The 18,819-nt window shown below is 49.8% G+C and overlaps 1 long non-coding RNA gene across 1 annotated transcript in view; it reads right to left on the bottom strand.

Annotated features, from left to right (window-relative positions):
* The window catches only part of LOC140410632 (uncharacterized), a 143,963-nt gene that overhangs the window by 118,022 nt on the left and 7,122 nt on the right, over positions 1 to 18,819 (bottom strand). Inside the window, exon 2 of the long non-coding RNA XR_011940699.1 lies at positions 5,321 to 5,466. This is a non-coding gene — a long non-coding RNA (uncharacterized lncRNA). The remainder of the gene's footprint in view (positions 1 to 5,320; positions 5,467 to 18,819) is intronic.

The raw sequence follows: 18,819 nt of genomic DNA, 5'->3' as shown, positions 1-18,819 counted from the left end.
AATATGGCCAAATGGACTTGAATCCTAGTCTCTCACGTGACAGACGCAGGACAGAAAGCTTGCGCAAATTATGACCCCCTCAGACGAGGCCCACAATGAAAAATGGGTTTTGAAGAAATTGTCCCCACACTTGGGAGCAATCAGTCCAAAGCAAAACCGCATTTATTAAACCCGATGAAGAGCAGGCAGATATGAATCCAGTTAAAGCGCCCCAGAACCCCGCATGGGTAAATGAGGGCAGGAACAGCTCACCCCAGCCCAAAGCTCAAGAATGTTGCAATTGTGGACAGTTAGGACACTTTGCACGAGAGTGCAACGCGCCCCAAAAGCAGCAGAGAAAACAACAGACAGGCACCCTAAACAGGAATAGGGCAAAGCCAATCCATAGCGTTAGCACCCATTCAGAGAATACAGACATGAACGGCACCGACTGATGGTGTTCTGGTTCCCCAACTTGGGTAACGTCCAGGATGTTGATTGTGGGGGATTCAATGATGGTAATGCCATTGAGCATCACGGGGCGATTGTTAGATCCTCTCTTGTAGGAGATGATCATTGCCTGGCACTTGTGTGGCACAAATGTAACTTAACACTTGTCAGCCCAAGCATGGATATTGTCCAGGCCTTGCTGCATTTGGACATGGACTGCTTCATTATCTGAGGAGTTGCGAATGGTGCTGAACATTATACAATCACCTGTAAACATCTCTACTTCTGGCCTTATGATGGAAGGGAGGTCATTGATGAAGCAGCTGAAGATGGTTGGGCCTATGCCACTACCCTGAGGAACTCCTGCAGTGATGTCCTGGCCTGGAGCTGAGGTGATTGACCTCCACCACCATAACCATCTTGCTTTGTGCCAGGTATGACTCTAACCAGTGGACAGTTTTCCACCTGATTTCCATTGACTCCGGTTGAGCTAGGGCTCCTTGATGTCATACTAGGTCAAAGGCTGCCTTGATGTCAAGGGCTGTCACTCTCACACCACCTCTGGCATTCAGCCTTTTTGTCCATGTTTGAACCAAGGCTGTAATGAGTAACCCTGGCGGAACACAAACTGAGTGTCCGTAAGAAGGTTATTGCCAAATAAGTGCCACTTGATAGCACTGTTGAAGACTACTTCCATCACTTTGCTGATGATGGAGTATAGACTGATAGTGCGGTAATTGGCTGAGTTGGATTTGACCTGTTACTTGTGTACAAGACACACCTGGGCAATTTTCCAAATTGCCGGGTAAATGTCAGTGCTGTAGCTGTACTGGAATTGCTTTGCTAGGGGTGCAGCAAGTTCTGGAGCACAAGTCTTCAGTACTATTGCCAGAATATTATCAGGGCCCATAGCCTTTGAAGTATCCAGCGACTTCAGCCGTTTTTTAATATCATGTAGAGTGAATTGTATGGGCTGAAGACTGACATTTGTGATGCTGGGGACCACCGGAGGAGACCGAGATGAATCATCCGTTCGGCACTTCAAGCTGAAAATTGTTGCGAATACCTCAGCCTTGTCTTTTGCACAGATGTGCTGGGCTCCTCCATCATTGAAGATGGGGATATATGTGGCACTGCTGCCTCCTCCAGTGAGTTGTTCAATTGTCCTTCACCATTCACAGCTGGATGTGGCAGGACTGCAGAGCTCAGATCTGATGCGTTTGTTGTGGAATAGCTTCACTCTGTCTATTACTTGCTGTTTGGCACACAAGCAGTCCTGTGTTGTAGCTTCACCAGATTGATACCACATTTTTAGATGTGCCTGGTGTTTCTCCTGGCATGCTCTCCTGCACTCTTCACTCAACCAGGGTTAATTCCCTGGCTTGGTGGTAATGGTAGAGTGGGGGATATGCCAGGCCACGAGGTTGCAGATTGTGGTTCAGTACAATTCTGCTGCTGCTGATGGCCCACAGTGCCTCATAGATGCCCAGTCTTGAGCTGCTGGATCTGTTCAAAACCTATCCCTTTGAGCATGGTGGTAGTGCCACACAGCATGATGGAGGTTTTTAAAAAATATATTTTTTTATTCTCCTCCTTTTTCACATTTTCTCCCAAATTTACACCCAACAATAAACAATAATCAGAAACGAATGTAATGTCAATCCCCATATCAATAACAACGATCCCATCCTCCCACCAAACCCCAGACATTGGCCCGCATGTTAACATAAATAAATGACAAAATGGAATCAGGAATCATCCATAGTCACCATTAGCATATACAGTCCCCCTCCCCGCAACCCTCCCAGTCCCCAATCCCCCTAATGTTCGATGTGTTCCAATTCTAGAAAGTGCATAATGAATAACGCCCATGAATTGTAGAACCCCTCCATCCTTCCCCTCAGTTCAAATTTGACCTTTTCAAGCGTTAAGAATTCCATCAGGTTCCCCGCCACGCCAGGGCACAGGGTGGAGAGGTTGATCTCCACCCTAACAGGATCCGCCTTCGGGCGATCAACGAGGCGAAGGCTACAACATCTGCCTCCGCACCCGTTTCCAAACCCGGCTGGTCCGACACCCTGAATATGGCCTCCCGAGGGCCCGGGTCCAGTTTCACGTGCACCACTTTAGAGATTACCCTGAACACCTCATTCCAGTAATCCTCCAGCTTTGGACAGGACCAAAACAGATGAACGTGGTTTGCGGGGCCTCCCCTGCAATGTTCACACACGTCTTCTACCCCCTCAAAGAGCCGGCTCATCCTCGCCTTTGTAAGGTGCGCTCTGTACACCACCTTCAGCTGTATCAGCCCCAACCTTGCACACGAGGTGGAGGCGTTCACCCTCCAGAGCACCTCACACCAGAACCCCTCCTCCATACCCTCTCCCAACTCTTCCACTTTGCTTTGATCCCTTCCAGTGGTGCCTTCTCCGCTTCCAAAATAGCCCCGTAAACTGCCAATACTACCCCCTTCTCCAATCCCCCTGTCATCAGCACCTCCTCCAGCAACGTGGAGGCCGGCTCTACTGGGAAGCTCTGTATCTCCTTTCTGGCAAAGTCTCAAACCTGCAAGTATCTAAATATTTCCTCCTTCTCCAGCCCATACTTCGTTCCCAGCTCCTTCAATCCCGCAAGAAATAAATCTTTTAGTGTTCTAATTCCTTTCTCCTCCCATCTCCGAAAATTTCCATCCCACTTCCCGAGCTCAAATCTATGGTTGCCCCAAATCGGCATTTCCCTTGACCCTGCCCCTAACCCGAAGTGCTGTCGGAACTGCCTCCAAATTCTCAATGAAGCTATTACTACTGGACTCCCTGGGTATCTCCCCGGGGTCGTTGGGAGCGGCGCTGTCACTAGCACCTCAATCCCGACCCCCTACACACACTCTCCCCATTCTGACCCATTGGGAGTAAACCCCTCTGACCCAGCTCCGTACCTTCTCCACATTCGCCGAAAATGATGGAGGGTTGACAGCTTCCACAGTTTCCACTCGCACATCTGTTATATTTTCTCTATTCATCTCCTTTCACGATTGAGTAACTCTCAAGTGCTCTAACCACAACGTTTATAAACATCAAGTACTTCAAAGAGAGTTACGTGTTTTCCACTCGCCTCCCTTCATGCTTGAGTGATTTTGAAGTGGTCAGCTAGAAATTGACAGCACCTAACTCTGTTTGAAGTGGTTGATGTTTATAAACATTGCAGTTAGAGCATTTCAGTGTGAAGGAAGATGAATGTAACAGAAATGACAGCTATGCGTGTGGAAGCTGTCAATCACAGCCTGGTAAGAGAAATGAATGAATGGCTTACGGCTCAAGGATCTGAGGGAATTTAAACACAGCTGTCTGGTTTTCTCTTTCCAGGAATTCACAGATGGTGCTTCTTCTGTCTGAGCCAGCAGGTGCATTTCCTAGTTGAGTATTAAAACAGTAATTCTTTTCATTGCTTCTGTCTGGACAACTCTCTAGCTTCCAGACATGGGTCTTTTTTCTGGGGGTGCTTCCTGACAGGAGTCTCTTTTCTGGATGTCTATGTGGGGCACCTTTATTTAGGCGGTCTCTGGGAGAGCCTCCTTATAAAAGGGGTCTCTGGGGGGGTCGCTTTATTTAGGGGGTCTCTGTGGCGGGGGTCTCTTTATTGAGGGAGTCTCTGGAGGGGTTTTCCTTAGTTGGGGGAGTCTCTGTGGGTGGTCTCTTCATTGAGGGGATCTCTGAGAGGGTCTCCTTATTTAGGGGGTGTCAGTGGGCGGTCTCTTTGCTTCGGGGGGGGGGGGAGTCTCTTATTTTACCGGTCTCTGTGAGGGTGGGCGGGTCGGGTCACTCCCGTACTGGGAGGAGGGGGAACCCAGAAATTCCAGGGGTGGACAACTGGATAGCGATACTGGGAAGAGGGGGCTGAATTGTGATGCGGTGGTGTGGCCAGCCATGGGACCTCATCGCTATTGGGCTGCCTGCTGAAAATGGCAGTCCAATGGCAGGATTCCCTAGATTTGGATGGTGAAGGATTGTGAATTTGGGAATACAAATAACGTGCAATTCAGCTCCGTCGGGAGAACAGTCTCCCAAATGGAGAATTTCGCCCTTGATATTCCAAAGGACTTGGGTGCGCTTGTGGAAGCAATACAGAAAGTTAGATTGCTGCTTCCAGTAAGCAATTAGGAAGGCAAACGGTATGTGAGTTCCTATTGCAAAGGGTTTGGAGAACAGGATTTAAGATCGTTGTACAATTGTACAGAGCATTGGTGAGACCACGGGCGGGATTCTCTGTCCCGCCAGCTGGCCAATGGGGTTTTCCATTGTGGGCGGACCCACCCGGTCGGGAAATCCCCGGCCATGGGTGCGCTGTCGGCACAACGGAGAATCCCGACAGCGGAGAATCCAGCCCCACATCTGGAATGCTGGGTGGAATTCTCCATTCCCCTCTACAAAGAAAAATACCGATCTGGTGGAGAATCCCACGTCGGCCCAAAATTCTGGAATGACGCAGGCGGCAGACCCATCCCAGTATCTGGTCCCGGCCACAGCGGGCGTCCTGCACCGTGCCGGTGGGAACATGCAAACAACTCATATTCACTCATTTGATCCGATTAATGGGCTGGAAGCCTGAATTTACACCCCCCCGTTATTCTCCACCCCTCCCAGCAGGGAGTCACACAGGTGCGATTTGATACAAGTATTTACAAACAGGGTAGTGGCACGATGAACTTTGAGGGGAAGCAAGGAGGTAAGTACTTTTTTGATCGTCGTCAGACTTGCTGGCGAGTGTAAGCCTGGATCTCTGGGATAAATGGAGACCAACTTGGTGGTAATGGTGTGGACTCGGGGTTTCTCCCTCGAGATTGGAGTGCTGTGGCTGAACCACACATTTCTGCTGTAAAAAATGAGCAACTCACCCATTTGGTGCTACTGACGGTTCCTGACTGTTTAAGCTGTTGACGGCTGGCACGGTGGCACAGTGATTATCACTGCTTCCTCACTGTGCCAGGGACCCGCGTACAATTCCAGCCTCAGTTGACTGTGTGTAGTCTGCATGTTCTCCCTGTGGTGATAAGTAGATTGTCATTGTGCATCTGTATGTACATAATAATATCTGTATAACTGTTGTAATTCCAGCATCCGACCACCAGGTGGCGGGAGTATGCAGACACGTGATCCGGACACAATGGTGGCATTTTACGACAGACAAAACGGTGTAAAACGGCCACCGATCCTCCATTTGGCTGGGGGCTAGGATCAAGGGAGCGTAGAGCACCCGACTCCAGCTGCCGACACAGCCCGGAGAATTGCCGGGTCCGTGACCGCGCATGGGCATGGCAAAGGGTCATCTTGACTCGAAACGTGACCTCTCTTCTCTCCCTACAGGTGCTGTCAGACCTGCTGAGATTTTCCAGCATTTTCTCTTTGCCGTGGATCACTTGTTGTCTGAGGTTTCATCAACCTCACTTGGCGGCTGCAAAATGTTTCCAGCTCCACCACAGTGGGAGAGGGATCCGTTCCGCTGGCCGGGGGGGCTTCGGCAGGGCTGGGGGGGGGGGAGGGGGGGGGGGTGCGGGGGGGGGGGGGGGGGGAGGGGGGGATTACAGGGGGGCACTATCTGGCAGGCCAGGTCCGCGCGCAGCCGCCGCCATGTTGTACCAATTGTGTCCAAATGTTTACAAGTCTTAAATGGTACCTTCTATGAACACAGTCTTCATTATCATTTCAATGAGAATCAAGCCACACAACATCAAATATCAACGATGGACTAGTTTTGTCTCACAATAAAACCTTGTGATTCATGCTTGTGCTCCATTGTGTCATGACAACCAGTACTTGATGCCATGACAACCATGTTATGCAGACACTTCAACTTAAATGTGGCTGGGTATTACTTTTGCAAATATAATTATTTGCAACAGATTCAAATATTTTACACGTGACTGTAATAAATCTTGAAGAAACAACAGTTTCTGACCTAGGTTTCAGCTTAAAAAGTCAGCTTTTTATAAAATGAATATATTTTTTGCAGCGAATATATATGAACAATAAGCTTACCAGAGTTTATCTCTTTTTGCATTTCACATTGCACAAGAATAACAATGTGATTTTTGAGCATACATTTTATGTACACTATTTGACTTCTGAGTGTTATAGGGGGCACAAATAGACAGAAGGAGACATTATACATCAATTCACTGTGGGGTAAATTTCATGCTTATTTTAGGATACACATAATCAATGGAATACAAATCAGATGGATTGCACAAAGGGCTGATTGATCTGCTCCACCAGACTGCAACATGGGCAGTGGCGGTGAAAATCTGCCCTTCCATTTATGCATGGATTCATATCATAGCCTTTTGGCATGCCCCAATGTTGCTTTTGAACTTAAGAACAGGTCATGGTTCGCCATGGACCAGAAGGTATATGGGAAATCATTTTGCAAGCAGCCTTGCAGATTACCAAATGTATAAGAACAAAGAACAAAGAAAATTACAGCACAGGAACAGGCCCTTCGGCCCTCCCAGCCTGCGCCGATCCAGATCCTTTATCTAAACCTGTCACTTATTTTCCAAGGATCTACTTCCCTCTGTTCCCCGCCTGTTCATATATCTGTCTAGATGCATCTTAAATGATGCTATTGTGCCCGCCTCTACCACCTCCGCTGGCAGGTAGCTATAGGACTATAGGAATTTGTATATGGTCATGTTCTGTTGAACAAAGCTTCTTGGCCTGCTGTTTTGTGATGGAGGAAGTTATAAATGGAGTATGGTTACCATTAGATAATTTCCTGCTTTATTGTGTGCACATTTATTGTAACTTCCTACCACATGGGCCTGTGGTAAAATAAAAATCTCTTTCTTGTCTCAACCAGTTAAAATGTAACATTAATGAATGTGACAACAGCTGTACACATGCAGTGGGCTGAGAACTGGAGGAGCTTGTGACCGTTTGGTGGTGGATGGGGTGCCAATCAAACGGCACTAGTAGCCTCAGGCCAGCAAAAGCAACAGGCACACAAAGCACAATGCCCTAAATCAAACTATGAGGAGCTGAAGAACAGAAGAGTGGACGCAGGCCAGAAACAGGTGCATGATGATACCCCAAGACAAGGGAAAGGCGCGGCGGTCACGGCGAGTGAGGCAAGTTGCTTTTTAGACACCAGACGAACATGTTGTGTGAGATTGTGAGAATGGGAGACTGTGCGGTGGGGGGGGGAGACTGTGAGGGGATGGTGGGGATGCAGGGGAAGAATGTGAGGGCCTGGGGGTGGGGGGGGGGGGGAGGGGGGTAGGAGAGTGTGTGAGGGAGTTGGGTTGCAGCCTTGCAGAGAGGAAGAGTGCGTGAAGGCGGGTTGCATTATGGAGGGAGAGAGAAGTTGTGATGGGATTGGGGGTCCACGGGAAGTGAGAGTATGTGAGGATTTAAATTCAGCAATTATTCTTACAGGTGCATTTTTACAAGTTAAAAAGCAGTGATAATTTTGTGTATTTTTGTGGCTTCCGCCTTTGCGTTCTGAGGTGGGGGAGCAGGGTAAAGCGTGGGCCCCCAAAATCGTGTAAATTGTCCTCTGCCTGGGATGTTGATAATGGAGATTTAATGATAGTAACGTCATTGAATGTCAAGTGGAGGTGGTTGGATTTACTCATGTTGGAGAGGGTCATTACCTACAACAAAGGTTACTTGCCATTTATTAGCCCAAGGTTGAATGCTGTCCAGGACTTGCTGCATGTGGACACAGACTGCTTCAGTATCTGAGAAGATGAGAATGGTGCTGAAAATTGTGCAATCATCAACGATATCACACCAGGGAGATATTAGGAAATTGGGTTCAGAAATGAGACCCCAATGTAGCAGGTAATTTAGAGATTAAACAGACTGAGGGCGGGGGGGGGGGGGGGGAGCATTCTAGCACAGAGTCAGAGGGATACACCCACACCTGGCCGAGTTACATTGCCCCAGTCAGACTTAAACTCGTTAGTGCGAATACACAAGATGACCCAGATCCATTGTTCTTCGGGACACTCCTGTCTGATCAGCTTTTAGTCCATTACAGAGTCGGATGGCCTCTTTGTTCGTCAATGGGAGGTTAGTTGCATATCATAAGCATGGCTCTGTACTTTTGTATAAACGGGAGTGGGCAATCAAGCAGCCAAGAATCAATCAAGCCTGGAAACCTCAGCAGAGAACCTTTGTTTGAGAGAGAGTGGAGCTTAGAGAGATAGACAGAAGGAATACTGTTTTGAACAGGTACAGGAGAAGGCTTTGGAAATCAACCAAGAAGGTCATGAAAGTTGCCACCGAGGCAGGCTTTGGAAAAAGGGTTCAGAATGAATGTCTCTAACAGAAGAAAAATAGCTTTGTAAATGCAACTTTGCCTTTGTCTGCCTGTGAAAGTGGCATGAGAACTGCATGTTCTGTTACAGTGTTGTTTGATGGTAACTAGTGTGTTAAGGTTAAGAAACTGCATGTAATAAATAAATAATCTTTATTGTCACAAGTCGGCTTACATTAACCCTGCAATGAAGTTATTGTGAAAAGCCCCTAGTCACCACATTCTGGCACCTGTTTGGGTACACAGAGGGAGAATTCAGAATTCTCAGCTGGTCAGGAATTGAACCCATGGCCTCGTTCTGCATCACAAACCAGCTGTCTAGCCCACTGAGCTAAACCAGCCCCCTAGCTAAACCAACCCCCTGTTAATCTGTTATTGTTAGGGTTGAAGTTTATACGTTTAAATATTGTTTTAGTTTCCTTTAATAACATTTGTTTACTAATTAACCAGGCGCTATTTCTTACATTATCACTCCTGGAATGAATCAATCTTTCCAGACGGTCCCAAAACTTTAAAAGGTTATGTCTCTGATTCAGCCTCTTCGCCACTGTTGAGAGCTGAGTAGGCGTTTGTAACAGCGAACATCTCAACTTCTGACCTTATAATGGATCAAACACCTGAACATGGTTGGCTCCAAGACTATGGCCCTGAGGAACCTTTGCAGTGATCTCCTGAGAATTGAGATGATTGACCTCCAACAACCGCAAACATCTTCCTTCGTGCGAGGTACGTTCTGCTCTTTTATCCATGTTTGAAATTATGTCAAGAACTAAGTGGCCCTGGTGGAACCCAAATTGAGTGTCAATGAGCAGGTTATTGCTTAGTAAGTTCCGCTTGATAGCACCATCAACTACCCCTTCCATCACTTTGCTGATAATTGAGAGTAGACTGATGTGGCGGTAATCGGCCGGGTTGGATTTGTCTTGCTTTTGTAGAAAGGACATACTTGGACAGTATTCCACATTGCCAAGTAGATGCCAGTGTTGTAGCTATACTGGAACAGTTTGGCTAAGGAGGCAGCTAGTTCTGGAGCATAGTATATTCAGCTCTATTGCTGGAATGTTATCAGGGCAAATGGCCTTTGGAGTATCCACTCCCTTCAGCCATTACTTGATACAATGTGGAGTGAATTGAGTAGGCTTAAAACTGGCACTTGTGATGCTGGGGACTACTGAAGGAGGCCGAGATAGACCCATCCACTTGACATTTCTGGTTGAAGATTGTTGTAAATGCTTCAACCTTGTTTTTTGCACTAATATCTGGACTCCCCCATCATTGAGAGTGGGGATATTTTTGGAGCCTCCTCCTCCTCCAGATAGTTGTCTAACTGTCCACCAACATTCAATACTGGGTGTAGTAGGACTGTGGAACATAGATCTGATTTGTTAATTGTGGGATCACTTAGCTCCTTCGATCATTTTTGTTTTTGCTGTTTGTCCTTCAAGTAGCTTCATCACATTAAAACCTCAGGGTGGTGCACCACCCTCAAGAGTACCCTGAAGACCTCCCTTTTTGGACATGACTAAAACATATGTGGTTTGCAGGGCTCCTCCCACGCGCTCACATACATCCTCCACCCCCTCAAAGAGTTGGCTAATCCTCGCCCTTGTGAGGTGCACCCTATATACCACCTTCAAATGTATCAGCCCCAACCTCGCGCACGAAGTTGAGGCATTCACCCTCCGGAGCACCTCACACCACAACCCCTCCTCTATGCTCTCCCCCAACTCTTCCTTCCACTTCGCCTTAATCCCCTCCAACGATACCTGGTCCTCCCCAGATTCACCCTATAAATCGCTGACACCACCCCCTTCTCCATTCCCCCTGTCGTCAGTACCTCTTCCAACAATATTGTGGCTGGTGCCACCGGAAAGCTCTGTACCTCCATCCTGGTGAAATCTCGGACCTGCATTTATCTAAACATCTCCCGCTGCCCCAACCCATATTGCTCACCCAGCCTCGCAAACCGGCCCCCAGAAACAGATCCTTTAATACTCTAACTCCCTTCTACTCCCACCTCCGAAAACTCCCATCTCACTTCTCTGGCTCAAACCTATGGTTCCCCCGAATCGGCATTTCCCTTGATCCCGCTGGTGCAACTGCCTCCAGATCTTCAACATCCCCTAATATTTTCCCATGGTCATCAGGAGCGGCGCTGTTGCCAAGGCCCTCAACCCCAACCCCCTACACAGACTCTCCTCCATTCTAACCCACTGGGAGTCCCTCCCCTCTGACCCAGCTCCTCACCTTTTCAGCATTCGCCACCGAGTAATAATACAGTCAATTCGGGAGGCCAACCCCGCCCCCCCCCCCCGACTGCCATCCTCTTTGCAACAGCACCTTGCGAATCCTAGCCACCTCCCCCTCCCCCCAAATAGATAAGGTAATCATCCTCTCCATCTCCTTAAAAAACCCTTTTGGCAAAAACATCAGCAGGCACTGAAAAATAAACAAACACCACGGCAACACATTCATCTTAATTACCTGTACCCGACCCGCCAATGACAAGGGAAGACCATCCCTCCTCCGCTTTCACCATCCCCACCAAACTAGTAAGATTATACCTACGGAGCCCTGCAAATCCCATGCCACTTGCAACCCCAAGTATCGAAAGTGGGTCACCGCTCTAGGAATGGTAGCCATCCCACCCCTGGTGGGTTTGCGATAAACTATTTGCTTTTGTCCAAATTTAGCTTATACCCCGAAAATGACCCAAACACTTGGAGCAGCTCAAGTATACCTTCCATCGACACACTCGGTTTTGACACGTACGATAACAAATCATTTGCATACAAAGATATCCTTTGTTCCACAACCCCCCCCCCCGCGGACTACCCCCCTCCACACCCCTAAACACCTCAATGCGATGGCCAATGCCTCAATCGCAAGCGCAAACAACAGGGGGGGACACAGGACTTCCCTGACTGGTCCCTTGGTGCACAGCAAAATACCACAAATTCATACTATTCGTGTGGACGCTTGCCTTTGGCTCCCTGTACAGTAATCTTACCTAATCCACAAATCGCAGCCCAATCCCAAACCGCTCTAAAACCGCCATCAAATACCCCCAATCTACCCAGTCAAACGCCTCCTCGGCGTCCAGCGCCACCATCGCCTCTGTCTCCCTCCCTTCTGGCACCGGTGCCATAACTTTGTTTACTACCCTTCTAATATTTGAGAAGAGCTGTCTCCCTTTCATAAACCCTGTCTGATCTTCCCCTACCACCTTCTGGAGGCACTCATCCAACCTACCCGCCAACACCTTCGCATCCACATTCAAGAGTAATATGGGCCTATACGACCCACACTCTATTGGATCCTTATTTTTCTTGAGAAACAATGATATCGAGTTCTGCCTCAAAGTCTGTGGCAACACCCCCTTTGCCTCCTCAAACATCCCCACCATCTGCGGTGCCAACTTATCCCTAAATTTCTTACAGTACTCTACCGGAAACCCATATGGCCCTGCTACCTTCCCCGACTGCATCCTCCCAATCACTTCCTTTATCTTCTGCTCCCCTATCGCCCCGCCCAATGTGGCCCTATCCGCCTTCCCCAACCTCAGGTCCTCCAAACCATCCAGAAATTCCGGCAATCCCAATCCCCCCCCGGTGACTTCGACCGATACAAGTTCTCATAAAACTCCTCACACACCGTATTAATCTGGTCCGGGGCCACCACCAATTTCCCTGTCCGATCTTGCAATTTCCCTCACCGCTGCCTTGCTCCGAAGTTGGCCTGCCAGTATGTACTCTGCCTTCTCCCCATACTCGAAGACTGTTCCCGTCACACGCCTCAATTGGTGCACCGCCTTCCTTGTGGACAGCCATTCAAAGCTCGCCTGCAACTCATTCCTCTTTTCCAACAGTGTTGATCCACATCCTCAGCATACCCCCTGTCTACCTCCAACATCCTGTCTATCAACCTTTGCCGCTCCACACTCTCCTGCTTATCCACCTTTGCCTTAAACGATATCGCCTCCCCCCTCACCACCGCCTTCAAAGCTTCCCATACCATTGCCTTTGAAACCATCCCCATACAATTAAACCCCATGTACCTCTCAATTACTTTCCTAATCTTATCACAAAACCCCAACAGCCCCACATCTAATCTCCACCTCGGTCTCTGCACTGCTCCCTTCTCCAACACCAATCCACCCAATGCGGTGCATGATCTAATATCGCAATTGCCGAATATTTCAACCCCTTGACCCTGGCCAACAGTGCCTTCCCCACCACAAAAAAATGTATCCGCGAATAGACCTTATTAACCGAAGAGAAAAACGAATTCTCCCACTCCCCCGTGTGCAAAAACCTCCAACAATTTCCACCATTAGTCAAGCCAATGCCTTCATTGCCCCTGCCTGGGTAAGCAATCACGGTCGCGAACTGTCCAATCTTGGTTCCTGCACCAAGTTCCAGTCTCCACACACTATCAACTCCTGTGAATCCACACACACCTTCTTTACAAACTTGGCCCCACACACCTTCTTTACAAACCCTACATCATCCCAGTTGGGACCATACACACTTACCAGTGCCACCAACCTCCCCTCTAATGCCATCACTATCACATACCCACCGCCCTGATCCGCCACCACTTTCTCCATTTGGAACCACACTCTTTTACTAGTGGACAGGCTTCTGGGCACAATCTGGTGAGCACCACACACACCTGATGCAAATCAGGTGGAGGTGGGAATGTTCAGGGGGCAGCAGTTGGAGGACAGCTGGATAGCAGGACACAGCTGGGTCCCAGCCAGATGTTGAGCATCTGGCCCAGGTTATCCCAGAGCTAATGAGATACAAAGAGGAATGTCAGCGACACTCCAGCGGGTCCATAGCCCATTGAAGGAGTCCCAAAGGCTGCGGGTGTAGGAGATGGTGCCAGCAACCTGTGACACCGAGGCCAACACTGCTAGGATGACGACTGCAGTGGAAAGCCTGAAGTACAATGTCAGCAATATGAGTGTGGTGCCCAAGGCGTTGCTCAGTTATTGATGGACATGGTTGAGGGCCTTGACAGCATGTCCCGGTCACTGGGGAATATATCCCGGACACTGGTGGACCTTGCCGAGGCATTGCGGAGCCTATCCCGGTCTCAGGTGGGCATTGTCGCGGTGCTCCAGAGCATGTCCCAATTGCTGAGGACCCTATCCCAGATGCAGGTAGACATTGGTGAGGCACTGCAGAGTGTGGCCTTGTCACAGAGGCCAATTGCAAAGCCAGTGCATTATGCTGCAGATAATGGGGAGCCTCCTGGGCTTGCCAAACCAGATAATGCAGGGGCCTCTGGAACTCAATCCAGTTGCCTCTCTGTCCCAAGGTGACCCCCAGGGTCCTTCCGGCCACTGATCGGGGTGGGGGAGGGGGGTGCTGGAGGCCAACCCGGAGTCTCTCTACAGGGAGATGATAGCAGACACCAGCTCTTTGAGTAACCTCCCCCCCACCCCCGACAACGTCACATCTTGGGCTCAGCGGGCATAACAGCGAGGCATGTGCCACTGGCAAGCCCTCCAGAGGACACCCGCTGGGACATAAATGGGTAAACAGCAGGCTGACTCCACCTCTGATGTACAACCTGGGGACACGCCTAGATGTACCTGCAGAGCACAGAAGGCTAAGAAGATTGAGGATTACTGAGAGGGCACTTGGGGGAAGGGGGGGGGCAGGGGGGGAGGCACCATCAGTAGCTTGGGACAGTTAGGGTCATGATTGTACACCATTAAAATACGTTACACCTGAGACATGTGACACCTCTGTCATTCCGCACTGCGGGTCGGCCTGCACCCTTCTGCCCTCCGCGCTCCTCCGGCCCCAGCCCCCAGGGCAAGGTGGTCCTAGATCTGGCCCCCCCCCACCAAAGGCATACCATGTGCAGGTGAAGGGTCTGAGCACGCTGTCAGCAGACAGACAGGAGTCAGATTATGGCGTAGATTGAGAAGCACCAGAGCTCAGCTCACAGTGGGTTATCATCACCCTCTTGCCTTGTATATTGACCCTCTGACAGTGCTGACACAGGCCCATCAGGTGAATTGGACATTCTGAATTCTCCCCTGGTGTACCCGAATAGGCGCCGGAGTGTGTTAACTGGGGGATTTTCAAAGTAACTTCATTGCAGTGTTCATGTAAGCCTACTTGTGACACTAATAAAGAAAATTATTATTGATATAAAGGCACAATTGTAAGGGATTGTGCAACACATTGTGGGTTAATTTATTAATTCTAGGCACATTGGAACAGATCTACATGGACAGAAAGCTTGGAGACATCAGGGGCGAAATTCTCCCCCAACGGCGGGATGCCCGCCGACTGGCGCCAAAGCTGGCGCAAATCAGACGGGCATCGCGCCGGCAAAAAGGTGCGGAAGTCTCCGCATCTTTGGCGGCCTAGCCCCAACATTGAGGGGCTAGGCCGACGCCGGAGGGATTTCCGCCCCGCCAGCTGGCGGAAATGGCGTTTGTTGCCCCGCCAGCTGGCGCGGAAATGCGGCGCATGCGCGGGAGCGTCAGCGGCCGCTGTCAGTTTCCCCGCGCATGCGCGCGAGCGTCAGCGGCCGCCGAAAGTTTCCCGCGCATGCGCAGTGGGGAGAGTCTCTTCCGCCTCCGCCATGGTGGAGGCCGTAGCGGAGGCGGAAGGGAAAGAGTGCCCCCACGGCACAGGCCCGCCCGCGGATCGGTGGGCCCCGATCGCGGGCCAGGCCACTGTGGGGGCACCCCCCGGGGTCAGATCGCCCCGCGCCCCCCCCCAGGACCCCGGAGCCCGCCCACGCTGCCTGGTCCCGCCGGTAAATACCAGGTTTGATTTACGTCGGCGGGACAGGCAGTTTCTGGGCGGGACTTCGGCCCATCCGGGCCGGAGAATCCAGCGGGGGGTCCCGCCAACCGGCGCGGCTGGATTCCCGCCCCCGCCCAATCTCCGGGAGCGGAGACTTCGGCGGGGGCGGGGGCGGGATTCACGGCGGCCAACGGCCATTCTCCGACCCGGCGGGGGGTCGGAGAATGACGCCCCAGAGTTGTAGCGTTGTGTGTCTGTCAAGTCTTGCTCCCAGACAAAATGAAACTGAGATTGGATCACATGACACACTTCCATTAAAGTGATGGCATGCTGCTATCCCTTAGAACCATACTACAACATTGTCGACACATTAAATGAGCACGGTAACACAGTGGTTGGCACTGTTGCTTCACAGCTCCAGGTTCGATTCCCGGCTTGGGTAACTGTGTGTGCGGAGTCTGCACGATCTCCCTGCGTCTGCGGGGTTTCCTCCGGGTGCTCTGGTTTCCTCCCACAAGTCCCGAAAGATCTGCTGTTAGGTAATTTGGACATTGTGAATTCTCCCTCAGTGCACCCAAACAGGCGCCGGAAAGCAGCGGCTAGGGGCTTTTCACAGTAACCTCATTGCAGTGTTAATGTAAGCCTACTTGTGACAATAAAGATTACTTTACTTTCTGTTTTCACAGACATGGAAACCCTGATCTTTCCTTCCTGTCTCCTTGCACCCGCAGCCTCTGAACCAGATTTCCCGTCCTAACGACCTTGTTTGAACATAGCTATGCTAAATTCCCTCCATAAGGCTTTTTGTTTGAAATTGGTCCCGTCACAATAAAGATTATTAAATTAAATTAATTTACAGCATTTGAGCAGTTATTAAATTGAAACATTTCATTTTTATGGCATCTATAGTATGTTACAACCCTGCCGTGGGGGCAGCACGGTAGCATTGTGGATGGCACAATTGCTTCACAGCTCCAGGGTCCCAGGTTCGATTCCGGCTTGGGTCACTGTCTGTGCGGAGTCTGCACATCCTCCCCGTGTGTGCGTGGGTTTCCTCCGGGTGCTCCGGTTTCCTCCCACAGTCCAAAGATATGCAGGTTAGGTGGATTGGCCATGCTAAATTGCCCTTAGTGTCCAAAATTGCCCTTAGTGTTGGGTGGGGTTACTGGGTTATGGGGATAGGGTGGAGGTGTTGACCTTGGGTAGGGTGCTCTTTCCAAGAGCCGGTGCAGATTCGACGGGCCGAATGGCCTCCTTCTGCACTGTAAATTCTATGATAATCTATGATCTATGAAAAACTCAAAAATGTTCTTTGCTTTTAACATAGTGACTGTCAGATTTAATGTACAATGTGACTATTGCCACATGATTTGACTTAGACCAATGTTCCCCATATTTGTTCCCACTGTGGCCCCATTTTAATGCTTGTAAATTGGCAGGACCCCAGAGTGTTTTAGTGAGTGGGGTGGGGGGAGGGGGCATTGGTTTGCTAAGAGTTGAGAGTGGGGGGGGGAAGGCTGTGTAACCAGCATTGTTATCATATTGGTTGCAAGTTATGTTCCCCAAGTGCTCCATACATGAGGGTTGTTAAGTGGCAGCATTAAAATAATTTATGTTGCAGGGGCACAGTAAGTTTTGTATACTTAATAAACCATGGAGCGGCAAAGGACTGTACCTCAGAGCACACATGCTGTCTTGCTCCGCATATAAGTGCACAATAAAATAAATGATGTCAATAAATAAATTATGGACGGCACGGTGGTTAGCACTGCTGCCTCATAGCGTCAGGGATCTGTGTTCGATTCTGGCCTTGGATGACTGCTTATGTGGAGTTTGCTCATTCTCCCCGTGTCTGTGTGGGTTTCCTCCTTGTTGTACCCTCAATAACGACGCTTAGAGAGTAAAACAGTAAAGAAGGCTTTAATAAGCTAAGAACTAGCCTGGTGCCGAGACGGGTGCTAACTGGGTGCCGCCCACAAGGCGGCCCCTTATATACGGCTCCCAGGTGGGCGGAGCCAGAGGCGGAGTCCCCCAGGGTTCCAAGCCCGATCTTAAAGGGGACATCACCTTACATGGTGACAAGGGTACCGTAGTATAGTAACCGTTCATCACACTCCTATATTCCAAAGATGTGCAGATGAGGTGGATTGGCCATGCTAAATGGTCCCTTAGTGTCCAGGGATGTGCAAGTTAGGTCGGGTTACAGGGATAGGCTGGGGTGGACAGGGAGTGGACCTGGGTAGAGTGCTCTTTCGGAGGGTTGGTGCAGACTCAATGGTTCAAAGGACCTACTTGTGCATTGTAGGTCTATGATTTTACCCCCAAAGAACAGGCAGTTGAAATTCAGGCACTAATGTATGCTAGATACTTGTAACAGAAGTATCGCCAAATCTCAAATTCCTAGGAGGGCACATCACCAAAATTCCTAGGAGTGCACAGCACCCAAAAATCTGTCATGGTCCATCCATGTTGACACTACCAGCAAGAAAGCACAACACGCCTATACTTCCTCAGGAAACTAATGAAATTTGGCATGTCCACACTGACTCTTACCAACTTTTACAGATCCACCATAGAAAGCATCCTATCTGGCTGCATCACAGCCTGGTATGGCAATTGCTCAGCCCAAGTCCACAAGAAACCTCAGAGAGTCGTGAACATCTCCCGCTGCCTTGTTAAAGCGGGCAGCATAATCAAAGACCCCTCCCACCCGGCTTACTCACTCTTCCAACTTCCCGGGAGGTTAGGAAGGGTTATTGGGTTATGGGCATAAGGTGGAACTGAGGGCTTAAGTGGCTCGGTGCATGATGCACTATCAATTACGACGAGACAAGAGTAGAGAGTAATCGAGGCTTTATTACACAGAGATGTGTGGCCTCCTACAGCTGCTGCCGAAATGGCTGCAGTTCGGAGAGCACACACATTTATACTCCGCCTACTGGGTGGAGCCAGCAGGCAGGGATCTACCCCCATACCTGTAGTACAGGAGTCTTACCGTAATACCCTCGTATGCAGTGCAGTATATACAATATAATACAACAGTGGTGACTACCACATTCATCCCCTGTTAAAAATGAGTCCAGCGGGGGTGGTGGAAAACTATTTACATCCAGGTCGTCATTAAAATTTCAGAGAAGGTTACAAATTTAGACGGTTGGGCACATTGATCCGTCATTCAGAGCGCCGCAGTGCTGGTGGCGAGTTGTCGGTGACTCCGGGAGCGTGTTGACATCCTTTTCATCCCCGGGTGGGACCAAGGGGAGGACGGATGATCCTGGAGCGGGGGCTGTGGTGGGGTGCG

This window comes from Scyliorhinus torazame, chromosome 4 (assembly GCF_047496885.1).
Source record: "Scyliorhinus torazame isolate Kashiwa2021f chromosome 4, sScyTor2.1, whole genome shotgun sequence".
In the NCBI taxonomy this organism is placed as follows: domain Eukaryota; kingdom Metazoa; phylum Chordata; class Chondrichthyes; order Carcharhiniformes; family Scyliorhinidae; genus Scyliorhinus; species Scyliorhinus torazame.
The sequence above is the reverse complement of the archived record's forward strand: the minus strand, read 5'-3'. Positions and strand labels throughout refer to the sequence as shown.